This window comes from Alexandromys fortis, unplaced genomic scaffold, assembly GCF_014885135.2.
Source record: "Alexandromys fortis isolate MF-2015 unplaced genomic scaffold, M_Fortis_MF-2015_v1.1 scaffold_186, whole genome shotgun sequence".
Lineage (NCBI taxonomy): Eukaryota > Metazoa > Chordata > Mammalia > Rodentia > Cricetidae > Alexandromys > Alexandromys fortis.
The window spans coordinates 1,850,983-1,867,076 of NW_026068067.1; the positions used below are offsets into that span (position 1 = coordinate 1,850,983).

The 16,094-nt window shown below is 53.2% G+C and overlaps 1 protein-coding gene across 4 annotated transcripts in view; it reads left to right on the forward strand.

Annotated features, from left to right (window-relative positions):
* Nucleotides 1–16,094, forward strand: part of Nfix (nuclear factor I X) — a 94,473-nt gene that overhangs the window by 9,406 nt on the left and 68,973 nt on the right. The window lies entirely within an intron of this gene.

Below are 16,094 nucleotides of genomic sequence, written 5' to 3' on the forward strand. Positions count from 1 at the left end.
AGAACCAGCAAAGGTGCCAGCCCCGGTGGGAAGGCAGACAGTGAGCCCGATAAACAAGGGTGTGTCCCGTCCTTGGGACTGTGCTGGGTGCTGTGGGAAAGAGCTCAGCAGGGCCCTCAGAGTGTAGGCAGCTGCAGGATTAGCAGAGGGGGCCTGGGTACCCTCGGTCACCCTTTCTTTCTCAGACTGGAAGTGTGGGGGTAAAGGGTGCAGGGCTCAGTTTGGGCCTCAACATCTGTCCAAAACCCAAAACTGATCGCCTCTCTGTAACCGACCTCTCTGCCTCGCTGATACAACATATGTGTCCACCTAAGACCTGGAGACATAATGACTGCGCCTTCTCCTGTACAGAATCTGGGCCTGGACAGGCACTGAAATTCTCGACCATGGCACTCTGAGCCAGGGGGCGGGATGGGGGCAACTGGTAGCCCAGAGACGCACTTCCACCTGGAGCCCTAGATTTAGCTCCTGGGGGTGGGCCTGGTTTATTTTTACCTCTGCCTGTCACCCTGGCAGCACCAGGCTACACCATCTTTGCAGAGTCTTGGGGTCCTGCCATACTTTGGGGGGAACCTGGCTTTGAATGCTGGGCCTCTAACTCTCACTGGGCCACCAGACCCCCTATATTCATAAAGTTCCTGAATCAAGGGTGCTAGGCTGGGGACCTAGGACGGGATCAGTGCTACAGGCTGGCAGCTACCATACCCAGCCTGGTGGCATTTGGTTTGGCCCCCTGCCTGCCCCACCCCACCCCCACCCTGTGCCTGGGCAGAGCCGAGCGGCTGCTAGTGCCAGTCTCCATTTCGGAGTTTGCAGTGGGGGGGCATGCTGGGCATCTCCAGTCCCCTGCCTGTCCCGTGCAGCCTGAGGCCTGTTCTCCCCCATGCCTACTCATTGGAAGGGCTTGGGGCTGCTTTGCCCGCTGCCCCTTTGCAGCCTGGAACTTGGCGAGGATGTCTGCCTGGCTTCCATCTTTCCTTAGTGTTCTTTCTCTCTCTTCATCCTTCTCTGCTTGCTAGGGCTCACCATTCCTGGCATCACCTCCCTCCCCCTCCCGTAGGCGCCAACTTCACTTCCAACCCTGCCATTGTTGGCTCTCCCAGCCTTCTCTGCCGCCTAGGGCTGGGACCAAAAATGGGGGTTTGGGGGGGTGTGGGCATGTGGGCATCAGGGGCTTGCTGGTTGCTTATCTGCATGTCTGGAATGGGCATGTTCTCTAAGCCAGTTGGCTGACCTGCCTCTTCATTTAGCCTCAAGGTGGGCAGAGCTAGGCTTCGGCAAAAGCAGGGATTCTTTTATTTCTGAAAGCCCCTAGGCCTGTGCTGGCCTCTGGACATCCAGGAGAGCAGTGTGGCTGTTATCTGCATGCCAGGTGTGGGCAGGCAAAAGCAAGACGTCGTGGATGGGATACCCACACCCTTCCCCTTAAGTTCCTCCCAGCACTACTGGAGTCCTGCTGCCGTTCCCTAGAGCTGGGATGGGGCTGACCAAGCCTGGTATTGGGCACTTGTGCCCCCAGAGGGACAAGGGACTTTGGAGGAACCGGTTTACTGCCCCCCCTCCCCCAAGCCCGCTGCCCGAGTCTCTCTGCACTAAACAAAGTTTGCTAAGTAACTTCAAATGTTATTTGAGGACGGCCTGGCCTCAGCCCAAGGCGGCCCTGTGGAAACTTGTTTTTCGCTGCCGAGGCTGCAAGTATCAAAGACACACTTTCGGATGAGGGGGGTGTGCTTCCATGCCTCTCCCCCTCTGCAGCAGGGGCTGGCCCCGAACGGACACTCAGAGCAGACACACTCAGGACACACGTACCTTCCTGGGACATGCACACCAGAGACAGCAACAAGCCTGCCATAACATGCAACGCACACTGATGGAGGCCTGAACCATGTGTGCCTTGTGTATAACACAGGGTAGAGAGCCCCTAGCCCATGTCCCCAGAATTCTTCCAGCTGTGAGACTTTTGTCCTTAGTGCCTGTCACACAGCTCATATGCTCAGAGTAGTTTTTTGTTTTGGGTTCCTGGATATACTTGGATAAATCTCTTCAGCCTCAGTTTCCCTACCCATACAGGGAAGCTGGCCAGTGGGAGAAGCTGAATCCCACACTGGTTAGAATTCCTAGGTTGTAGCTAGAATTCCTTGGTCTGGCTGCTTTTTGGCTGTGTTTGGGGTGCCTGGTCTATCCTGAAGGGTTGAGCCCTGAGCTCAGCTCTGAGCATGGGGCCTGTTGTATGAATGGTGCTTACAGGAAGTGGCTGGCATTGTGGCTGTGTGACATGGTGTGTACTGGCCCCACCTGGAGGCCCTAACACCCGCAGACCCATATCTTCCAAGCCCCCCCACCCCCCCCCGTAGCCTGTGGCGACCTTGATCCCCTCTAGCCTTCCCTTCCCTCCGCTTTCGGCTTTCGTTCTTTCTCTTTCTTTCCATTTTCCCAGTGCTGGAGAATTTAATCCAGGGCCTGAGCAAGCAAGTGCCCCACCACTGAGCTGCACCCCAGCTTTTCTTATTCCGCCCCTTCCTGTCTCAGTCTGTGTCCTCTGCCCTCAAATCCCTTTTCTTTCTTCTCCAGGTCTCCATGCCTTCTACTAGGTCAGAAAAAGAGAGAGATGTTTACAGGACATTTGTCCCTCGCTGAAGCCAGCCAGGCCTCAGGTTCTCCATTCATTGAGAGCTCCAGTCACTCCCTTGGGGCTGGGGGTCGCCGAAATCCCAACAAGGACTGAGCTCTTAAGCGGACACAGTGGGGGGTGCTTTGTTACTGATCTTCTGTCTCCTCTGAGGGTAGCGAACTGACAGACCCCCTGGAATATAACGGAAAAAAAAAAACAAGATTTGAGAGGACAGTGGGATACCACCCCCCACACACCCCCACTGTCACATAAATACTCACTGAGGTGGGTTTGTAGGGTCTCCCAGCCCCAGCCACCGCTCATCTCCACTCACAGGCAATGCCCGCAACACCCGCCACCCGCAGTCTGTCGCGCGGTGACAGCCTGTCACAGGCACTGCCGCACACCGGCACAATCTGTCGTCCACGCACAGTCTCACACACAACCTGTCACACACACACACACACACACACACACACACAGCGGCACAGTCACACAGCCAGCCTCATGCGATCACACCAAGCGTCACAGCTTGTCACAGACATAGATTCCTCACAATCAAAATAACAGCTACAGACCCATCTCCAGAGCAGTTAGTTCCCAGGGCCGGCGGGCCCACAGAGGTACCTGTGACCCACCACCTTCCTAACATGGGGCAGCTATGAGTAGCCTGTTTATAGAAAAGAAAATAGAGGCCAACAGACCAGGTACCCTATGGGGCTGGGGAGCAGTTAACCAGGTCACCTCACCTTTCCTGTCCCCCCAGACTTGACTCCTCCTCCCTAGGAATTCCAGGTGTCCCAAAGCCAGGCTATGAAGTAGAACCTGTGAGTCTTGCTTAAGGGTCATTAAACTGTCGTTAGCTGGGGCAAATTGAAGTGAACCCTCTGACCCAGATGCTCTCTGGTCCCAAATGGTGCTCTGGTGGGCACCGGAATCCTGTGGAGTTCCATGCATGATGTGTGCCTGTAATCCCAACACTCAGGAGGCAGAGGCTGAGGCTGGAGGATCGCTGAAAGTTTGAGGCCAGCCTGATATTCATAGTTTCAGACTAGGCTGGCCTAGAGTGAGAACCTTGTTTCAAAAAGTCAAAACCAAAATCCAAACCAGGAAACCCAACCAATCACCTCCCAACCAAGAAAGACGGCCATAGCAACCCAAAAAACCATTAGGCAATGTAGGGCTATCGGAGGCTACTGTGTGTACCATGGGCACCGAGTTGTGGGTCTGATGTGTGTCTGTATAATGGTAAGACTAGCGTGGCCATGTGGTCTGCAGTGGTGGCATTCTGTGGTCCTGGGGGGCGCGGGGGGGGGTTCCAGCTGGTAGATTCAGGTCTGGCAGCAAGGCGTCAGTGCCTGCCCTGTACACGTGGCTGGAATGGCACTGTGGCTTCTAGGTCTCACCCCTGTGCCAGGCCAGGCCCCAGCGTCTCCAGGCATCTGCACCTCTACCCCCGGGGCCCCTCTGCGTTCCAGGGTGCTTCATCCTCCTTTTAGCCGCCTTCTTTAGCTTTCCCCTTCTTTGTTCCACCCCCGCCGGCTCTCGGGGCTTCCCCCATTGGAGTTGCCTCAGCCAAAACCAACACTGCTCCAACGACAACCCTCCGAAGCCTGCAGGGTGAGGGCCCTGCCCCTTGGCCCACTCGGAGCCCAGCTCCCAGCTCCTCTGGGTCGCAACAGCAACCAGGATACACGTGGCCGTGGCTGCAGCTTGGGCGTAGGATGTACTGGGGGGGGGGCGCCTGCAATGTAGACTCCTGAGATACCTCAGTAAAGCTTTGGGGGAAGTGCACACACCTAAACAGGATCCAGCGGTGAGGATCCCACAAGAGTCCCTAGTCACCTCGGATCAGGATCTTAATCTAATTCACTTGTCTAGGTCTACCACCCCAGAAAGGCTGCAGGGGGCACACATACTCCTAAAGAAGCCCGGTTGGGCCTCGGAGCCCCTCCCCTGCGCATGCCGAGATGAGGGAATCCTAGCACGTGTACGACAATGCGCCTGTTCATGGAGGTTCCTGACTCAGGTGGTCTGTGTGTTTGCAAGATCCTCTAGTGCCCACGCTTGTGGCTCCAAGCATACTGGCATGCAGCATTTCCTTAGCCTGCACACGAGTGTGTTTCACGTGAACTACACACCTGCCAGACTGCCCAGGGCACCTGGCTCCAAAGCCTTATTCAGGCTGTTGCGGGGAAGGAGCCTGTAGGGGAGGCCTAATTCCCCCCCCCTCTCTTTTTTAAAGAACATCCACTCCCTCAAACGCCCTGGGGGCACAGGTGAGTTGCCTCAGAAGGCTGCTGCCCAGTGGCGCTCCTGCCTGTGCAGAATTAATATTTGCAGTTTTACCTTTTATATATATATTTCAGTAAGAACTACTTCCCCTCGCCCTTCCTGCTCCCTATGTGCTTGGACATTCTACACCCCACAAAGCTCCAAACCGAACCTGCAAAACCTCTCTCTCTCTCTCTCTCTCTCTCTCTCTCTCTCTCTCTCTCTCTCTCTCTCTCTCTCTCTCTCTCTCTCTCTCTCCCTCCCTCCCTCCCTCCCTCCCTCTCTTTTCCTCCCTCCTTCTCTAGCGCTCTCTCCCTCCTTTCTTTCTCTCCCCTTCCTCCTCCCCTCTCTCTCTCTCTCTCTCTCTCTCTCTCTCTCCCCCTCCCTCTCCCCTTCTCTCCCTCCCTCTCCTCCTCTCTACCTCAATTCACAAAGAGGACATTTAATGTCCCCAACACCTACCCTTGCTAAATTGCCACCCGCCAGCAGAGTCCAGTGTGACCACTGGGGCTGTCTGTGTGCTTTCAAGTGCTTCGGGTGCGTCCAGCCAGCCCGGAGCGCCGGACTTCCGAGACCCTATGGGAGTGGCTCAGAAGGAGCGCAGTGAGGACTCCCCAGAGAGCCCCGACGTCCAGTCACTGCTGCCCTTTGTGATCTTAAGTCCCCTCTCCAGTCCATTAGACCCCATCACGTGCCTGCACGCAGCCCCAGCTCTGTGCTCCCCGTAGGTGCCGCCACCCGCTCACGGGTGCCTTCCGTAGTAGCCCCACGGGTGTTCTCTTGGCACCGCAGCGTGTGGCATTTGCCCGGACCCGCTGCCGCCCCTGGCTAAAGACTCAGCAGGGGACAAGTGTGGGTGGGGATGGTGGTGAGGTCTCCCGAGAGCCCTGGCTGGAGGAGCAAGAGCAGCGCCGACTGACTCTCGCCCCTGGCACCTGGCACCGTCCTAACTGCATGGCGGTTCTGCCTAGAGGGATGGCGGGGTCGCGCGGGCCATAGCGGGCATCGCGCACCGAGGCAAAAAGGCGGGAGTGGGCGTCGAGGCCCCGCAGAGCAACGCGCCTGTGGCACTGTGGCTGCGGAGGACTGGAGTGGGTCTTGCCGACACCTTGTCTCGCGGGCAGTGAAGGGGGCTAGTGTGAAAGGGACCACGGGCACCCTGCACCTGACCGTTTACACCCGCTAAGCACTCGCTGGGGTTGGCGCAGGGAGTCCGTGCCTTCCGCGAAGCCCCGCGTGCGCAGGCGTATCCCGGCTTCTGACTCAGGAACTACCCGCGCGACCCCATGTCGGGTGCCTCGAGGGTCCCCTCCAGGGTGCGGGGTGCTGTCGAGGGCTGCTTTGCCTCAGTTTCTCCGCTGGCGTTCAGCCTACGGGAGAGAGCAGGGTTGTGGCAGAAGCGCTCTGGACTCAGCACGGCGCCTGCTGCTGGGGTGTTTTTTCCTGAGAGGTTCCAAAAGCCCGGCGTACGCCGGGACGTCAGTCGGGTCCAACAGCCCTGTGGCCCCAGGAGCCCGGCGACCCTCCCGAAGCTGCCGCTTTGTAGGGAGCATTGGCGGGAAAATATCCCGAGAGATTTTTGTTCCAGTGCTTGGCTGGGGTTGGGGGCGTTTGGCCTTCAAGGGGCGTGGGGAAGAAATATGACCAAGTGGCAGAAAATGCGCTTCCACCTCTTCTTTGCTTTCAGGCTGCGGGAATCGAGTTGCCTTGTCCAGCCTGGTTTTTGTTGTCCTTTGTTTTGTGTTGTTTAAAGAAAAAAAAAATAACAAATATCACCCTAATTTTAATTTTTTTATTTTGTTCCCATGAGCAACATGGTTTTGTCTCTTGGGGCTGACTTCTTGAATTTAGGGAGCCAGAGCTACCAGCTCTGTCGGGAGACTTCGTGTCAGGGCGGGAAGAGGGAAAAGTGGGGGAAAGTGGGGGAAGAACCTGTACCGATTTTGCTGAACCTCCTGGAGAAGGGAGCTGGTGTAGGCTAATGCCCACGAGTCAGAGCCACCCCCAGGTGTCCCGAGAAGCTGCCTGCGGAACTCTCAGGCGCTACTGGAGCAACCTTCTGAACTACTTCAGTGCGCTTTAATGGTGGGTTCATTTCGTTCCCCAATTGTATGTGACTCAACTCGCTCCCAGTTGCTCCCTACGGGGAGGTGACCCTGGGCAGTGGTTAACACCTAGGCTTGCACCGTGGACTGTGGACCCCAAGACGACCCACCTGAGCAGCAAACTTCTCCTACCCCACTTGGAACGCCCCGGCCACACTTAGCGCCTTAGCGTCTTATTATTGTTCAGGTTCCCTCCCTCCGCACTTAATTTTTTCCATATAAAGTTTTATTACTACTTTTTTAAGTGTGCGAAACTGAGGCTGAGTGGTAGAAACAGAAAAGAAGAAAAGGAAAACACGTGAAAAATGCGGTGACCTCCGACGGTGGGGCTGCAGCACCCCCATGCCGTCTTTGTGCTCTGTGGCCGATTTCCCTGGTAGACCCAAGCATGGGGGTGCCCTCCACTGAAAAGGCGCTATTTTGATTTTAATAATAATAAAAAAGCCCTGTGTTTCATTTAGGAGTGCATTTTTGTGCTGCCCCTGTAGACAGAGCCCGGGTTTGCCACGGCCCGAGTCTGTAATCAGAGAGAAATACCAGCTTTGTTGGGGGTTAGACTGTATCATTGGCTAATGTAGTGGTTTAAAAAAAATAATGCTAAGCATTGGAATAATTAAAGCGTGAGGAATAACTCATGTCTTCTCTCTCCTCTCCATTCAGCATCCTCTTATTTAAAGAGCGAAAGAGCGCTTTTAGGCCAGCCAACCTAGTTAGTTTTAATTCCCGCTCTTTCCCTCCTTACCGCCTTCCCCGGAACTCAACTGATTCAAAAATCCCCTGACTGGTAGGAAGTGGGAACTTGCTGCCGGGAGGCAGTTCTCCCAGAGTTAGAGAGGACTCTCCCCCTGCCCCTGGGCCTGACCTGCTGCCTGGTTTGCAGTAGGTAGAGCCCGGTTTTAAAAGAGAAAAGAAGAAAGGAGCAGGGCTCTGGTACCCATGCTAGTGAGGGCACCTTTCCCAGGCTTCTGGCCGGCTTAGGGAGAGCCAGCCCGGGGATAGGGAAGTAGCTTCACTGTATTTTGCTGGGTTTTGTTTTGTTTGAGACAGTGTCTCACTGTGTCCCTCTGGCTGTCCTGGAGGTCACTTGTCTAGACCCCGCTGGTCTTGAACACTCAGAGATCTGCCCACCTTTTCCTGCTGTTACCCGAGAAAGGATCAAGTGTTTTTAAAAATTGCCCTAGGGGAGGACTTATTTCAATTTAAGCTATATAATTCCTTTCCCCAGCCTGTGTGCAAAGGGAAAGTGTGGTTCTGGGGAGCTGCCTCGGCAGTCCTGTGCCCTTGGAGGTCCTATGCCCTTTCTAGGGGAGATATCTGCCTGCTTGGGCTGGACCTGGCATCTCGTCTTTAGGCAGCACAAATGCTGCAACACATAGGCATAGGCCTGGGTTCCCGAGGAAGAGTGCTCAGGGACTGGCACTGCCCAGAGAGATGTGGGAATCCCGATGGGGTTGTAAACAGGGCTGTGGAGGTTTGCCCTGGGCCTCAGGCTTTCCCCGCCAGGAGTTGCTGGGACCACTGAGAAGTAAAAGGTCAGCGGTGTATTGGGGAGGAGAAGGAAGGAAAGTGGGCAGGAAGAGATGGTGGGGGCTTATCCCACAGAGTGTCTGCAAGCTGCAACCGAGTTATTTATTATTTACTTATTTGCTTCAGGTGTCTTTAATTAAATGTGTTTCTCCATTTTCCTGGTTATTTGCTGCTCAGACTTTTCAACCCTCCCTTGCATCCATCTTTTTACATAAGCAGAAACTTTTTTTCCTCCTTAGAGAGATATCGTGGGAGGTATTTTGCCTTCAGTGCTTTCTCTTTCCTGTTTTTTTTAAAATTTAATTTTAAAATTATAAAGTAAATTTAGTGCTAGTGAAAGTGGAGGGGGGGAGCCAGCTGGGTCTAGTGAAGGGGTAGGCAGACATGCAGAGTTCAGCCTTCCTCAGGGGCAGACTGGTCTCAGAACGCCAAGTTAGCCTGCAGCTGCCTGCTTCTCCCTTGGCCTGCTCCTCCTGTGCCCTGGTCCGTTCATCTCGTCGGGCAATGAACACTCTTGCCCGAGAGAGTGTTCATTCACACCTAGGAGCTTCCTGAGCCACAGTCCCTTTGCTTTCAGGCAGGGCCAGAGGAGGGGCCTTGCTCCCCAGTCGCTGAGGCCCTTGGCTTTTGGCTCCGTGGGTCCTGTCTGCACCCCCATGTGCTGCTAGTTTGCTGAACTGCTGCACAGTTGGATGCCCTGTTGATGGGATCAGTGTTGGGCAGACACACAGAGAAAGACTCTCTCCCCTGCGTTATTGAGGAGAGGGGCTTCTATTCACTGCACATTTCTGGGGTCACATGAGCACACACACTGGTCTCTGGTCTCCAAGGTGTGTGCACACACAAATGTTCACACTGAGGCCTTTGGCTTGTGCAGAACTATTCTTAAGGATTCCTAAATTATGGAAACTCTATAGCTTGGAATGTTAAGGCCTGTTCAGTAACACTGAAAATGTTTCTTTCTTAACCTGGGTGGAGTTGCATGGGTGTGTTCTCTTTGTGGAAAGGTACGGAGGAGCGATGCACTCACAATGTGAGCATTCTTTATATACAGCGAATGTTTTTTTAAAAAAAAAAAAAAGAAAGAAATTCTGGGCTCCAAAGGTAAAGGAAAGGCCACCCATTACACACTTAAAATTCAGATTTAAATAAAAATGTGCCCCAGCTTGCTTTACGCAGTTCTTCTTGATAGGAATGGTGGGAAGGCTTGTAAAAATTAGTGGGCTGATAAAGAAATTAAACAACCCCCCCAAACAAAACTCCAAGGCTTGTGGTCCATACTGAGGAGGGCCTGCAGGCCACCTGACTTAGGTATAGAAGATGTCTTCTCAGAACCAGAGGGTGAATGTAGGACCTTCCTTGCCAGTTACATTTTGCTGTCAACATCTGGAAAGCAAAATTGCAGCTGTTCTCCCTGCCCCCTCCATTACCACCTCTTTTTTTTTCTGCACTTAAATTTTTTGTGTGCTTGCCATCCATACTCCAGTTTTCTATAGTGTAAAAACATCTTCACGGCTGTGTTCAAATTGAATTTTTAGATTTGGACTTTTTAAAGAGCGTGCATCTTTTAGTCTGACGGTATAATTTTTGGAGCACTGTGTTTGAACAGGCCAATGATAGTCGCCACCGCCACAGCCTTCCCTCTCTTTGCTGTCAGCTCTGGCCAGAAGCGCGAGGAGGGAGGACTCCTCGCCGCTGCCCAGGACAGGCTCCCTCTTTTCGCCTCTGTGCTTCTTGGGCAGGTAGTGACTGCATCGCCCTCCACCCCCCACAGCCCTTCTGCGGTGTTTTTGTTTTCTCTTTGCCCCCCAAAAATATTTGAACCAAAAAGCCTCTCTTTTTTTTCCTCCACCCACAGCAAACTGAAAGGACTAGTGAACCGTGATTCAACAGAGTGAGGGCGCCTCTTTTCTTCCTTAGCATTAATTAACTCAAGTTCGTTAGGACGTTGGGTCTGTCGCCCACAGTTTTCTCTTGTGTGTGCTGAATCGGGTCATAGAGGGAGACTTCCCGTGCAAACAGTTTGTGTTGGAGCTGGAGGACGCAGAGGGGGAGAGAGGGTGAGAAAGAAAGGGAGCCCGGGAGGGAATGAGCGGGAGGCAGAGGGTGGGCACCGTCCGAAATCCTCCAGGCCCTGGTGCCAGCCTTTCTCTGCAGGGGCTAGGCACCGGGGAAATGAGGAATCTAGGGTTTTCTTGGCGGTGATCCTGGCCATAAAATAATTGGGGAGCAGTATATTTTGAGGGATTAGAATATGTCTGAAACTGAACATTTGGGGGTAAGCTGTTTGCCCAGGCAGAGCCGGCCCAGCTTTCCCAGAACCCTTGAGCAGAGAAAACCCCAGAGCTTGGGGCTCTGCCTGTTGCTGCAGCAACTAAAGAAAGAGGCTCCCTTAGGTCCGAGGGTGCCACGGTGCAGGCTGGCTGGGTACAGGGATCTAGAGAGGCCTGGCCTCTCTGCGCCCCTCTCCCCTCTCGAAGCACAGAGAAGCAAAAATCAAAATGGGGTGGAGTGAATCCTGACTGAGCTCTTGGGGGTCAGGGTGTCTGGGAGTGCAGGTTGTGTGCTCGAATTTAGGGGGGGGTGTTGAAGGAGGGGCCTGCTGCTGCAGCACCTATAGGCAGCTCCAGCATCGCCCTGGCCCCAGCCTCGCCTCCCTAACCCGGCAGATGCTTTTTTCTTGTTCTGGAAGCAAAGACCTCACCTAGGGCAGCCCCCTTCTTTTCCTTCTCTCTTCTTTTGTCAGTTTTTCTGTTCTTTAGAGAAAGTTGTGAAGCTGGTCTGTGTGGTTCCTCCCTTTTCCTGGGCCCTGGGCCACTGTGGAGTGACACTTTCAAAGCCAACCAGGTGGGTGAGGCACCACACAACCTTGGCCCCTGAAGCCTTTGGCCGTCACCTGTCCTGCTGGTCTTTGAAAGGCCCCGTCCCCACTCAGCCCATTGACTAGGGAAGAGAGCGGTCTGGCCTTCCCAGCATTTACTTGTATTTGGTGACACGGAAGTTTCAAGCTAAATAATGAATTAAAGACTAGGGTTTTGTTTCCTATTCCCCATAGAAGACAAGATGAAAGTAAACAATCTCCAGAGGCACTGGAGAGAATAGATCATCTCCTCTAACACCCCCATCCCTATCCTAGCTTGTTCTGTGCCAAGAGGGAGAGGGGAGATGTGCCTGGAGCAGGGGAGCCTTCCAGCCAGGAATGAGGCTGCTTGTGCTTGTTGGCCCGGTCCCAGGCCACAGCTCCCGATGTGTAGCAAGGAGGAGAAAAGGCAGTGCGTGGGGGCGCCCAGGGGCATTTTACAGGAGTCTTATGTGGCCTGGTTCTGAGACAGACCCCAGGAGAGACCCAGCTCTGGTGTGGGCAAATCCATCGTCTCACCCAAGGACGATTTTTCACACAAGCCCGGCGGTGGTGGCTGCTGTTTCTGAACGGAGGCCCAAATCAGCCAAAACCCGCTTTGTCCAAATTATCGGGAGCCTCCTCGGAAAGTGCATTTTCCGGTTTCCATTCCTAGGTTTCCAGACTCTTGGATAGTTTCACTGAGCAGCAGAGCCTCTTTCTGCCTCCCCCAGAGAGGGAGGCCCCACCCACCCCTAGGACAAGCAGCCAGGTCTCTTCCTTTGCTGCGGCCTGAGGTCCACAGGGTCTGCCCACCGCCTCTCCTAGCCTTCTGAGGGAGGAGCACAGATCTGACAAGATGGGAGGTGTGTGTGTGTGTGTGTGTGTGTGTGTGTGTTGTGGTTATGTATGAAGCTGTCCCCTTTCAGCCCAGACCCAGGCAGAATTATAAATGCCAGGAATTAGGCAAACACACCGGGTCTCTATTTGTGGCCTTTCTAATTTCCTATGCCTTTCCTTACCTACTCTGCAGATACGCGGTAGGAAAATGGACCCTGGAATATCTGATGCTTTCTCCTTAGAGCACAGTCATGGGCTTAAACTGTGAGTGCTTAACAAGTGTGGGCCGTGGTGCCCAGGGTCTAAGAGAATATTCTAGGCCCAGAAGCCAGCAGTTTGGGGACAAATAAGATTTTGTTTTTAAAGGTAAAGAGACACACCCATGGCTGGGTGTTTGAAACAAGGCCTCTTGTGCTTATTAGCCTCACTACTGGGAGGCAAAGGCCAGCTACAAAATCTGTATCAGTTTGGGGAAATTATTATGTTTCCTGGAAGGATTTTTAATATTGTACATGTAAGTAAAGGACTGGGTGTGTTCTCTATTTTCCTCAAATAACCCACAAGGCCTCAGCTCACACGACTGCTCTGAGAGCCTCATGGTTTCCACCCCTGGAAGCCACCATTTTTCTCAGTTTTCTTTCTTTTTTCCTCTTGTCTTGGAGCCCTTCTCTATTTTCTTGCTTATTCGTTCTTTCCTTTCTCTTTGTCTCGGACTGTTCTGCAGCTTCCAGCCAGCTCTGTGCTCTGGGTTTGCCCTCTGCCTCTCTTGCCTTTCCTCTGCTTGAATTTCTGTTTCTGTGGCCTGCTTGATCTTTGGGGTGGGGTGGGGACGATACATCTCTCTCGGTGGTGGCTGGACAGGCACCAGAGCCCCATCTCAATAGAAACTCCTGTGTTTTCACCAAGTTTTATCTTCTCAAAAGCAAGAGAGGCCTTTCTTTCATGAACTTAAAATTTTCTCTTCCAAAAACCAAAAATCCATGTTGATTTCGAAAGTGTATCTCTGGTGTCTTGACTTCTCTTGCAAATGGAGAAAGTACTTTCCAGATTCCCCCTTCCCTCTGTTCTCCCCCTGTTGCTCTAAGCATTCCTGCTTCCTTTCCCTTTGGTTGATTTCTTTCTTTCATTTTCTTTCTTCCTTTCTTCTCTTCCCCAGCAATCTGTAGGTTCCCACATTTGCTCTTTCCAACCCTTGAACCATCATTTCTGTTTGAAATCAGACCTGGAAGCATCTTAAGTCATCAATAATTTTCCAGTCTTGGCTTGAGTTTGGCGCATCAGGGTGCAGGAGTGTGACCTCCAGACGGAGGGTGGGACGGGAAAGGAAGGAGTTGAGACAGGGACAGGTAATCTTCCAAAGGGTGCCTAAATTGTTTCCTAGTGAAAAGGGGAAGGATCTCTTTTGTTTGGGGGTCTAGGGGCATGCACACAGACACACACAGACACACACAGACACACACACACACACACACACACACGAGAAAAAAAAAGCTGTTTTTTTCTACTGAGATGGCCTGCTTACTGGAAGCCAGCGTGTTCTGCTGGCAAAGTCACAGCAGGCCGGAGACTCTGCCCAATGACCTTCTGCTTACCTTCAAGGTTATAGCCCCCAGCTAGGAGAAAGACAGTTGACAATTGTTCTCCCTTCCAGATTCACAGGAAGGGCCTGTTGCTGTCCTGCCAGTCTCTGAGGCTTCCTGCAGACTTTCCTTGGTGCTGTCCCTCTCATCAGCTCACCACCCAGGGCCCTTTGACTCTTTCCTTCCTCAGTTCTACAGAGACTGGCTTTCACACTGTCCCTAACATCTGTGGATTTTCTACTAGCCATGGAACTGTCGCTACCCAACCCAGACTTTCAACTGGGTTGTTCCACCACACTGTAGCCCTGGAAAGGAACAGACCAGGATTTGCTACGGAACAATATTGACCATTTTCTTTTTTAATATTTAAATCATAATCAGAATAGCAGCAACATCCCCACCACCCTTTGGACCGCCAAATACAAACTCACTTGCAGCGTTTATGACCTCATCTTGACTTTAGAAAGTGAAATTGCTTCCTCAAGGTGGAGAAGGCAGTGTTCATTCGGTCCCTTATGTCACTAGGCGCTAAGCTAGCATCCTTGACTGGTTGGACCAAAGCCTGTTATTCACAGGACGTGAATTATTGAACACCACCCTTAGAGGCCTGTCTGTGATGGCACCTGCCTCCTGCACTGTTCTCTCTAACTGCGTCTCTTGGGTCAGCTGTGAACTCACTCCGCTGGAGTTGGCCATTTAGGGTTTGGGGTCCCAGGTGCTGGATGGTACCTCCCATTGTGGGGGGGTGGGTCTTTTGTTTTGGCACAGTCCAGGCGTTCTTCCAGGAGCCTCTTTGCCATTGAACAGAAGGCCACAGAGCACAGGGTTTCAGCTGCTGAGGAAAGGGGCACGAGTGAGCAGTGACCTTTTTCCCTTTGCCAACTTAGGGTTGAGCCTACAGAGAGGGTGGCTATGGGGACTGAGCACTGGTCACTCCACAGTCTGTTGATATCCTACCTTGGCTCTCCCTTTCATTTCCTGCCTTCCTTTTGCTTTCCCAGAGGCCTAACGCAGCTGCCCAGAGCGCTTACTGGAGAGTCCTCCTGGAGGTCCCCCCCCCACCCAGGAAGTACCTAGTTGGGGACCTGGAGAAAGGACTTTGGCTTCACCTCTCATGCCTCTGGTTCCCTAAGGCTCTTGCCTTCTGTTTTGCCATATCTTTTCTCAAGTCTTCTTTCTATCCAGGCTTCTCGGGTTTATATGCTTTTGCACCTTGCATTTTAGTCTGATTTGAGGGACAGGTAAGAAAGCTACCCTGGCGGCGTGAGTAGCCAGGGCAGATGTGGAGGAGGGAGGAATTGCAGAGGGTGGTGGGGGTGCCGAGGGGAAGTAGTGCCGGTCTTTCTGCCTCTGTCACTTCTCCCAGGGGCTGGCTGTTGTGTTTGTAGCTGCGTGTGGTGCTTGCCAGAGGAGCGCTGTGACAGGAGGCTATTTTAATAAACTTGCAGCTTCACGAGCCGAGCTGCATTGCGTTGGCATCTCCCGTCACCACTAATGGAGTGTGCGTGGCTGGGTGTGGGCCGAGGGAGGCTGTGAGCTTACTCGGGGCTGAGGGGAAGGCAAGGAGGTGCAAGGTTCCACGTCCCCTTGTTTGGGAGTGCTTCTGAGTCCTACAGGCAGCAGGGTCTGAGGGACCAAGAGGTGGCAACACCCAGCCAACATTCTGTGCTGTGCTGTTGGCACGGACACTTTCCGAGCTCTTTCTCCTATTCAGAGTTCTGTAGGCTGGTGCACAGAGTGGAGGAGAAAATGTCCACTCGCCCCACTGTGCTCCATAAAAAAAAAAAAAAAAAAAACTAAAAAAAAAAAATCTAGAACCAGAGAGTGTGCTGGCCTGAGAGAAAGACTGAAAGCAGAACACAGAGAAGGCGCAGCTGCTTCCCCAAGGCCTTCTGGGGCTCCCGCCCAGCCGCCAGCCCGCCAGGAGTCAGGCCTTTATTTATTTATTTTCTGGCTTAAAAAAAAGTCCGCGTCTTCCTCAATCCTAGTGTTCCCACCCCCCAAGTTTGCTGGGTGGCTGCTGCCAAACAGACCCAAGTGGGCGCCTGGGATGAAAAATTCATAACTGCTGGACTTTGCTTTTGCTTGTTCATTAGACGTGAACTTGTCGATTGGGCAAATTGTTTTTGGTCTCCAACTGCCGGGGGGCTCTCCCCACCCTCTCAGCTAGCCCAGCTCCCCCCTCCCCTTGGACTCAGCCATTGGCTGCACGAGGATGCCTCTTTGCCAAATAGGTGGATTCCCCCCCACTCTCTTTCGGTCTCTCTCTCTCTCTCTCTCTCTCTCTCTCTCTCTCTCTCTCTCTCCCTCCCTCCCTC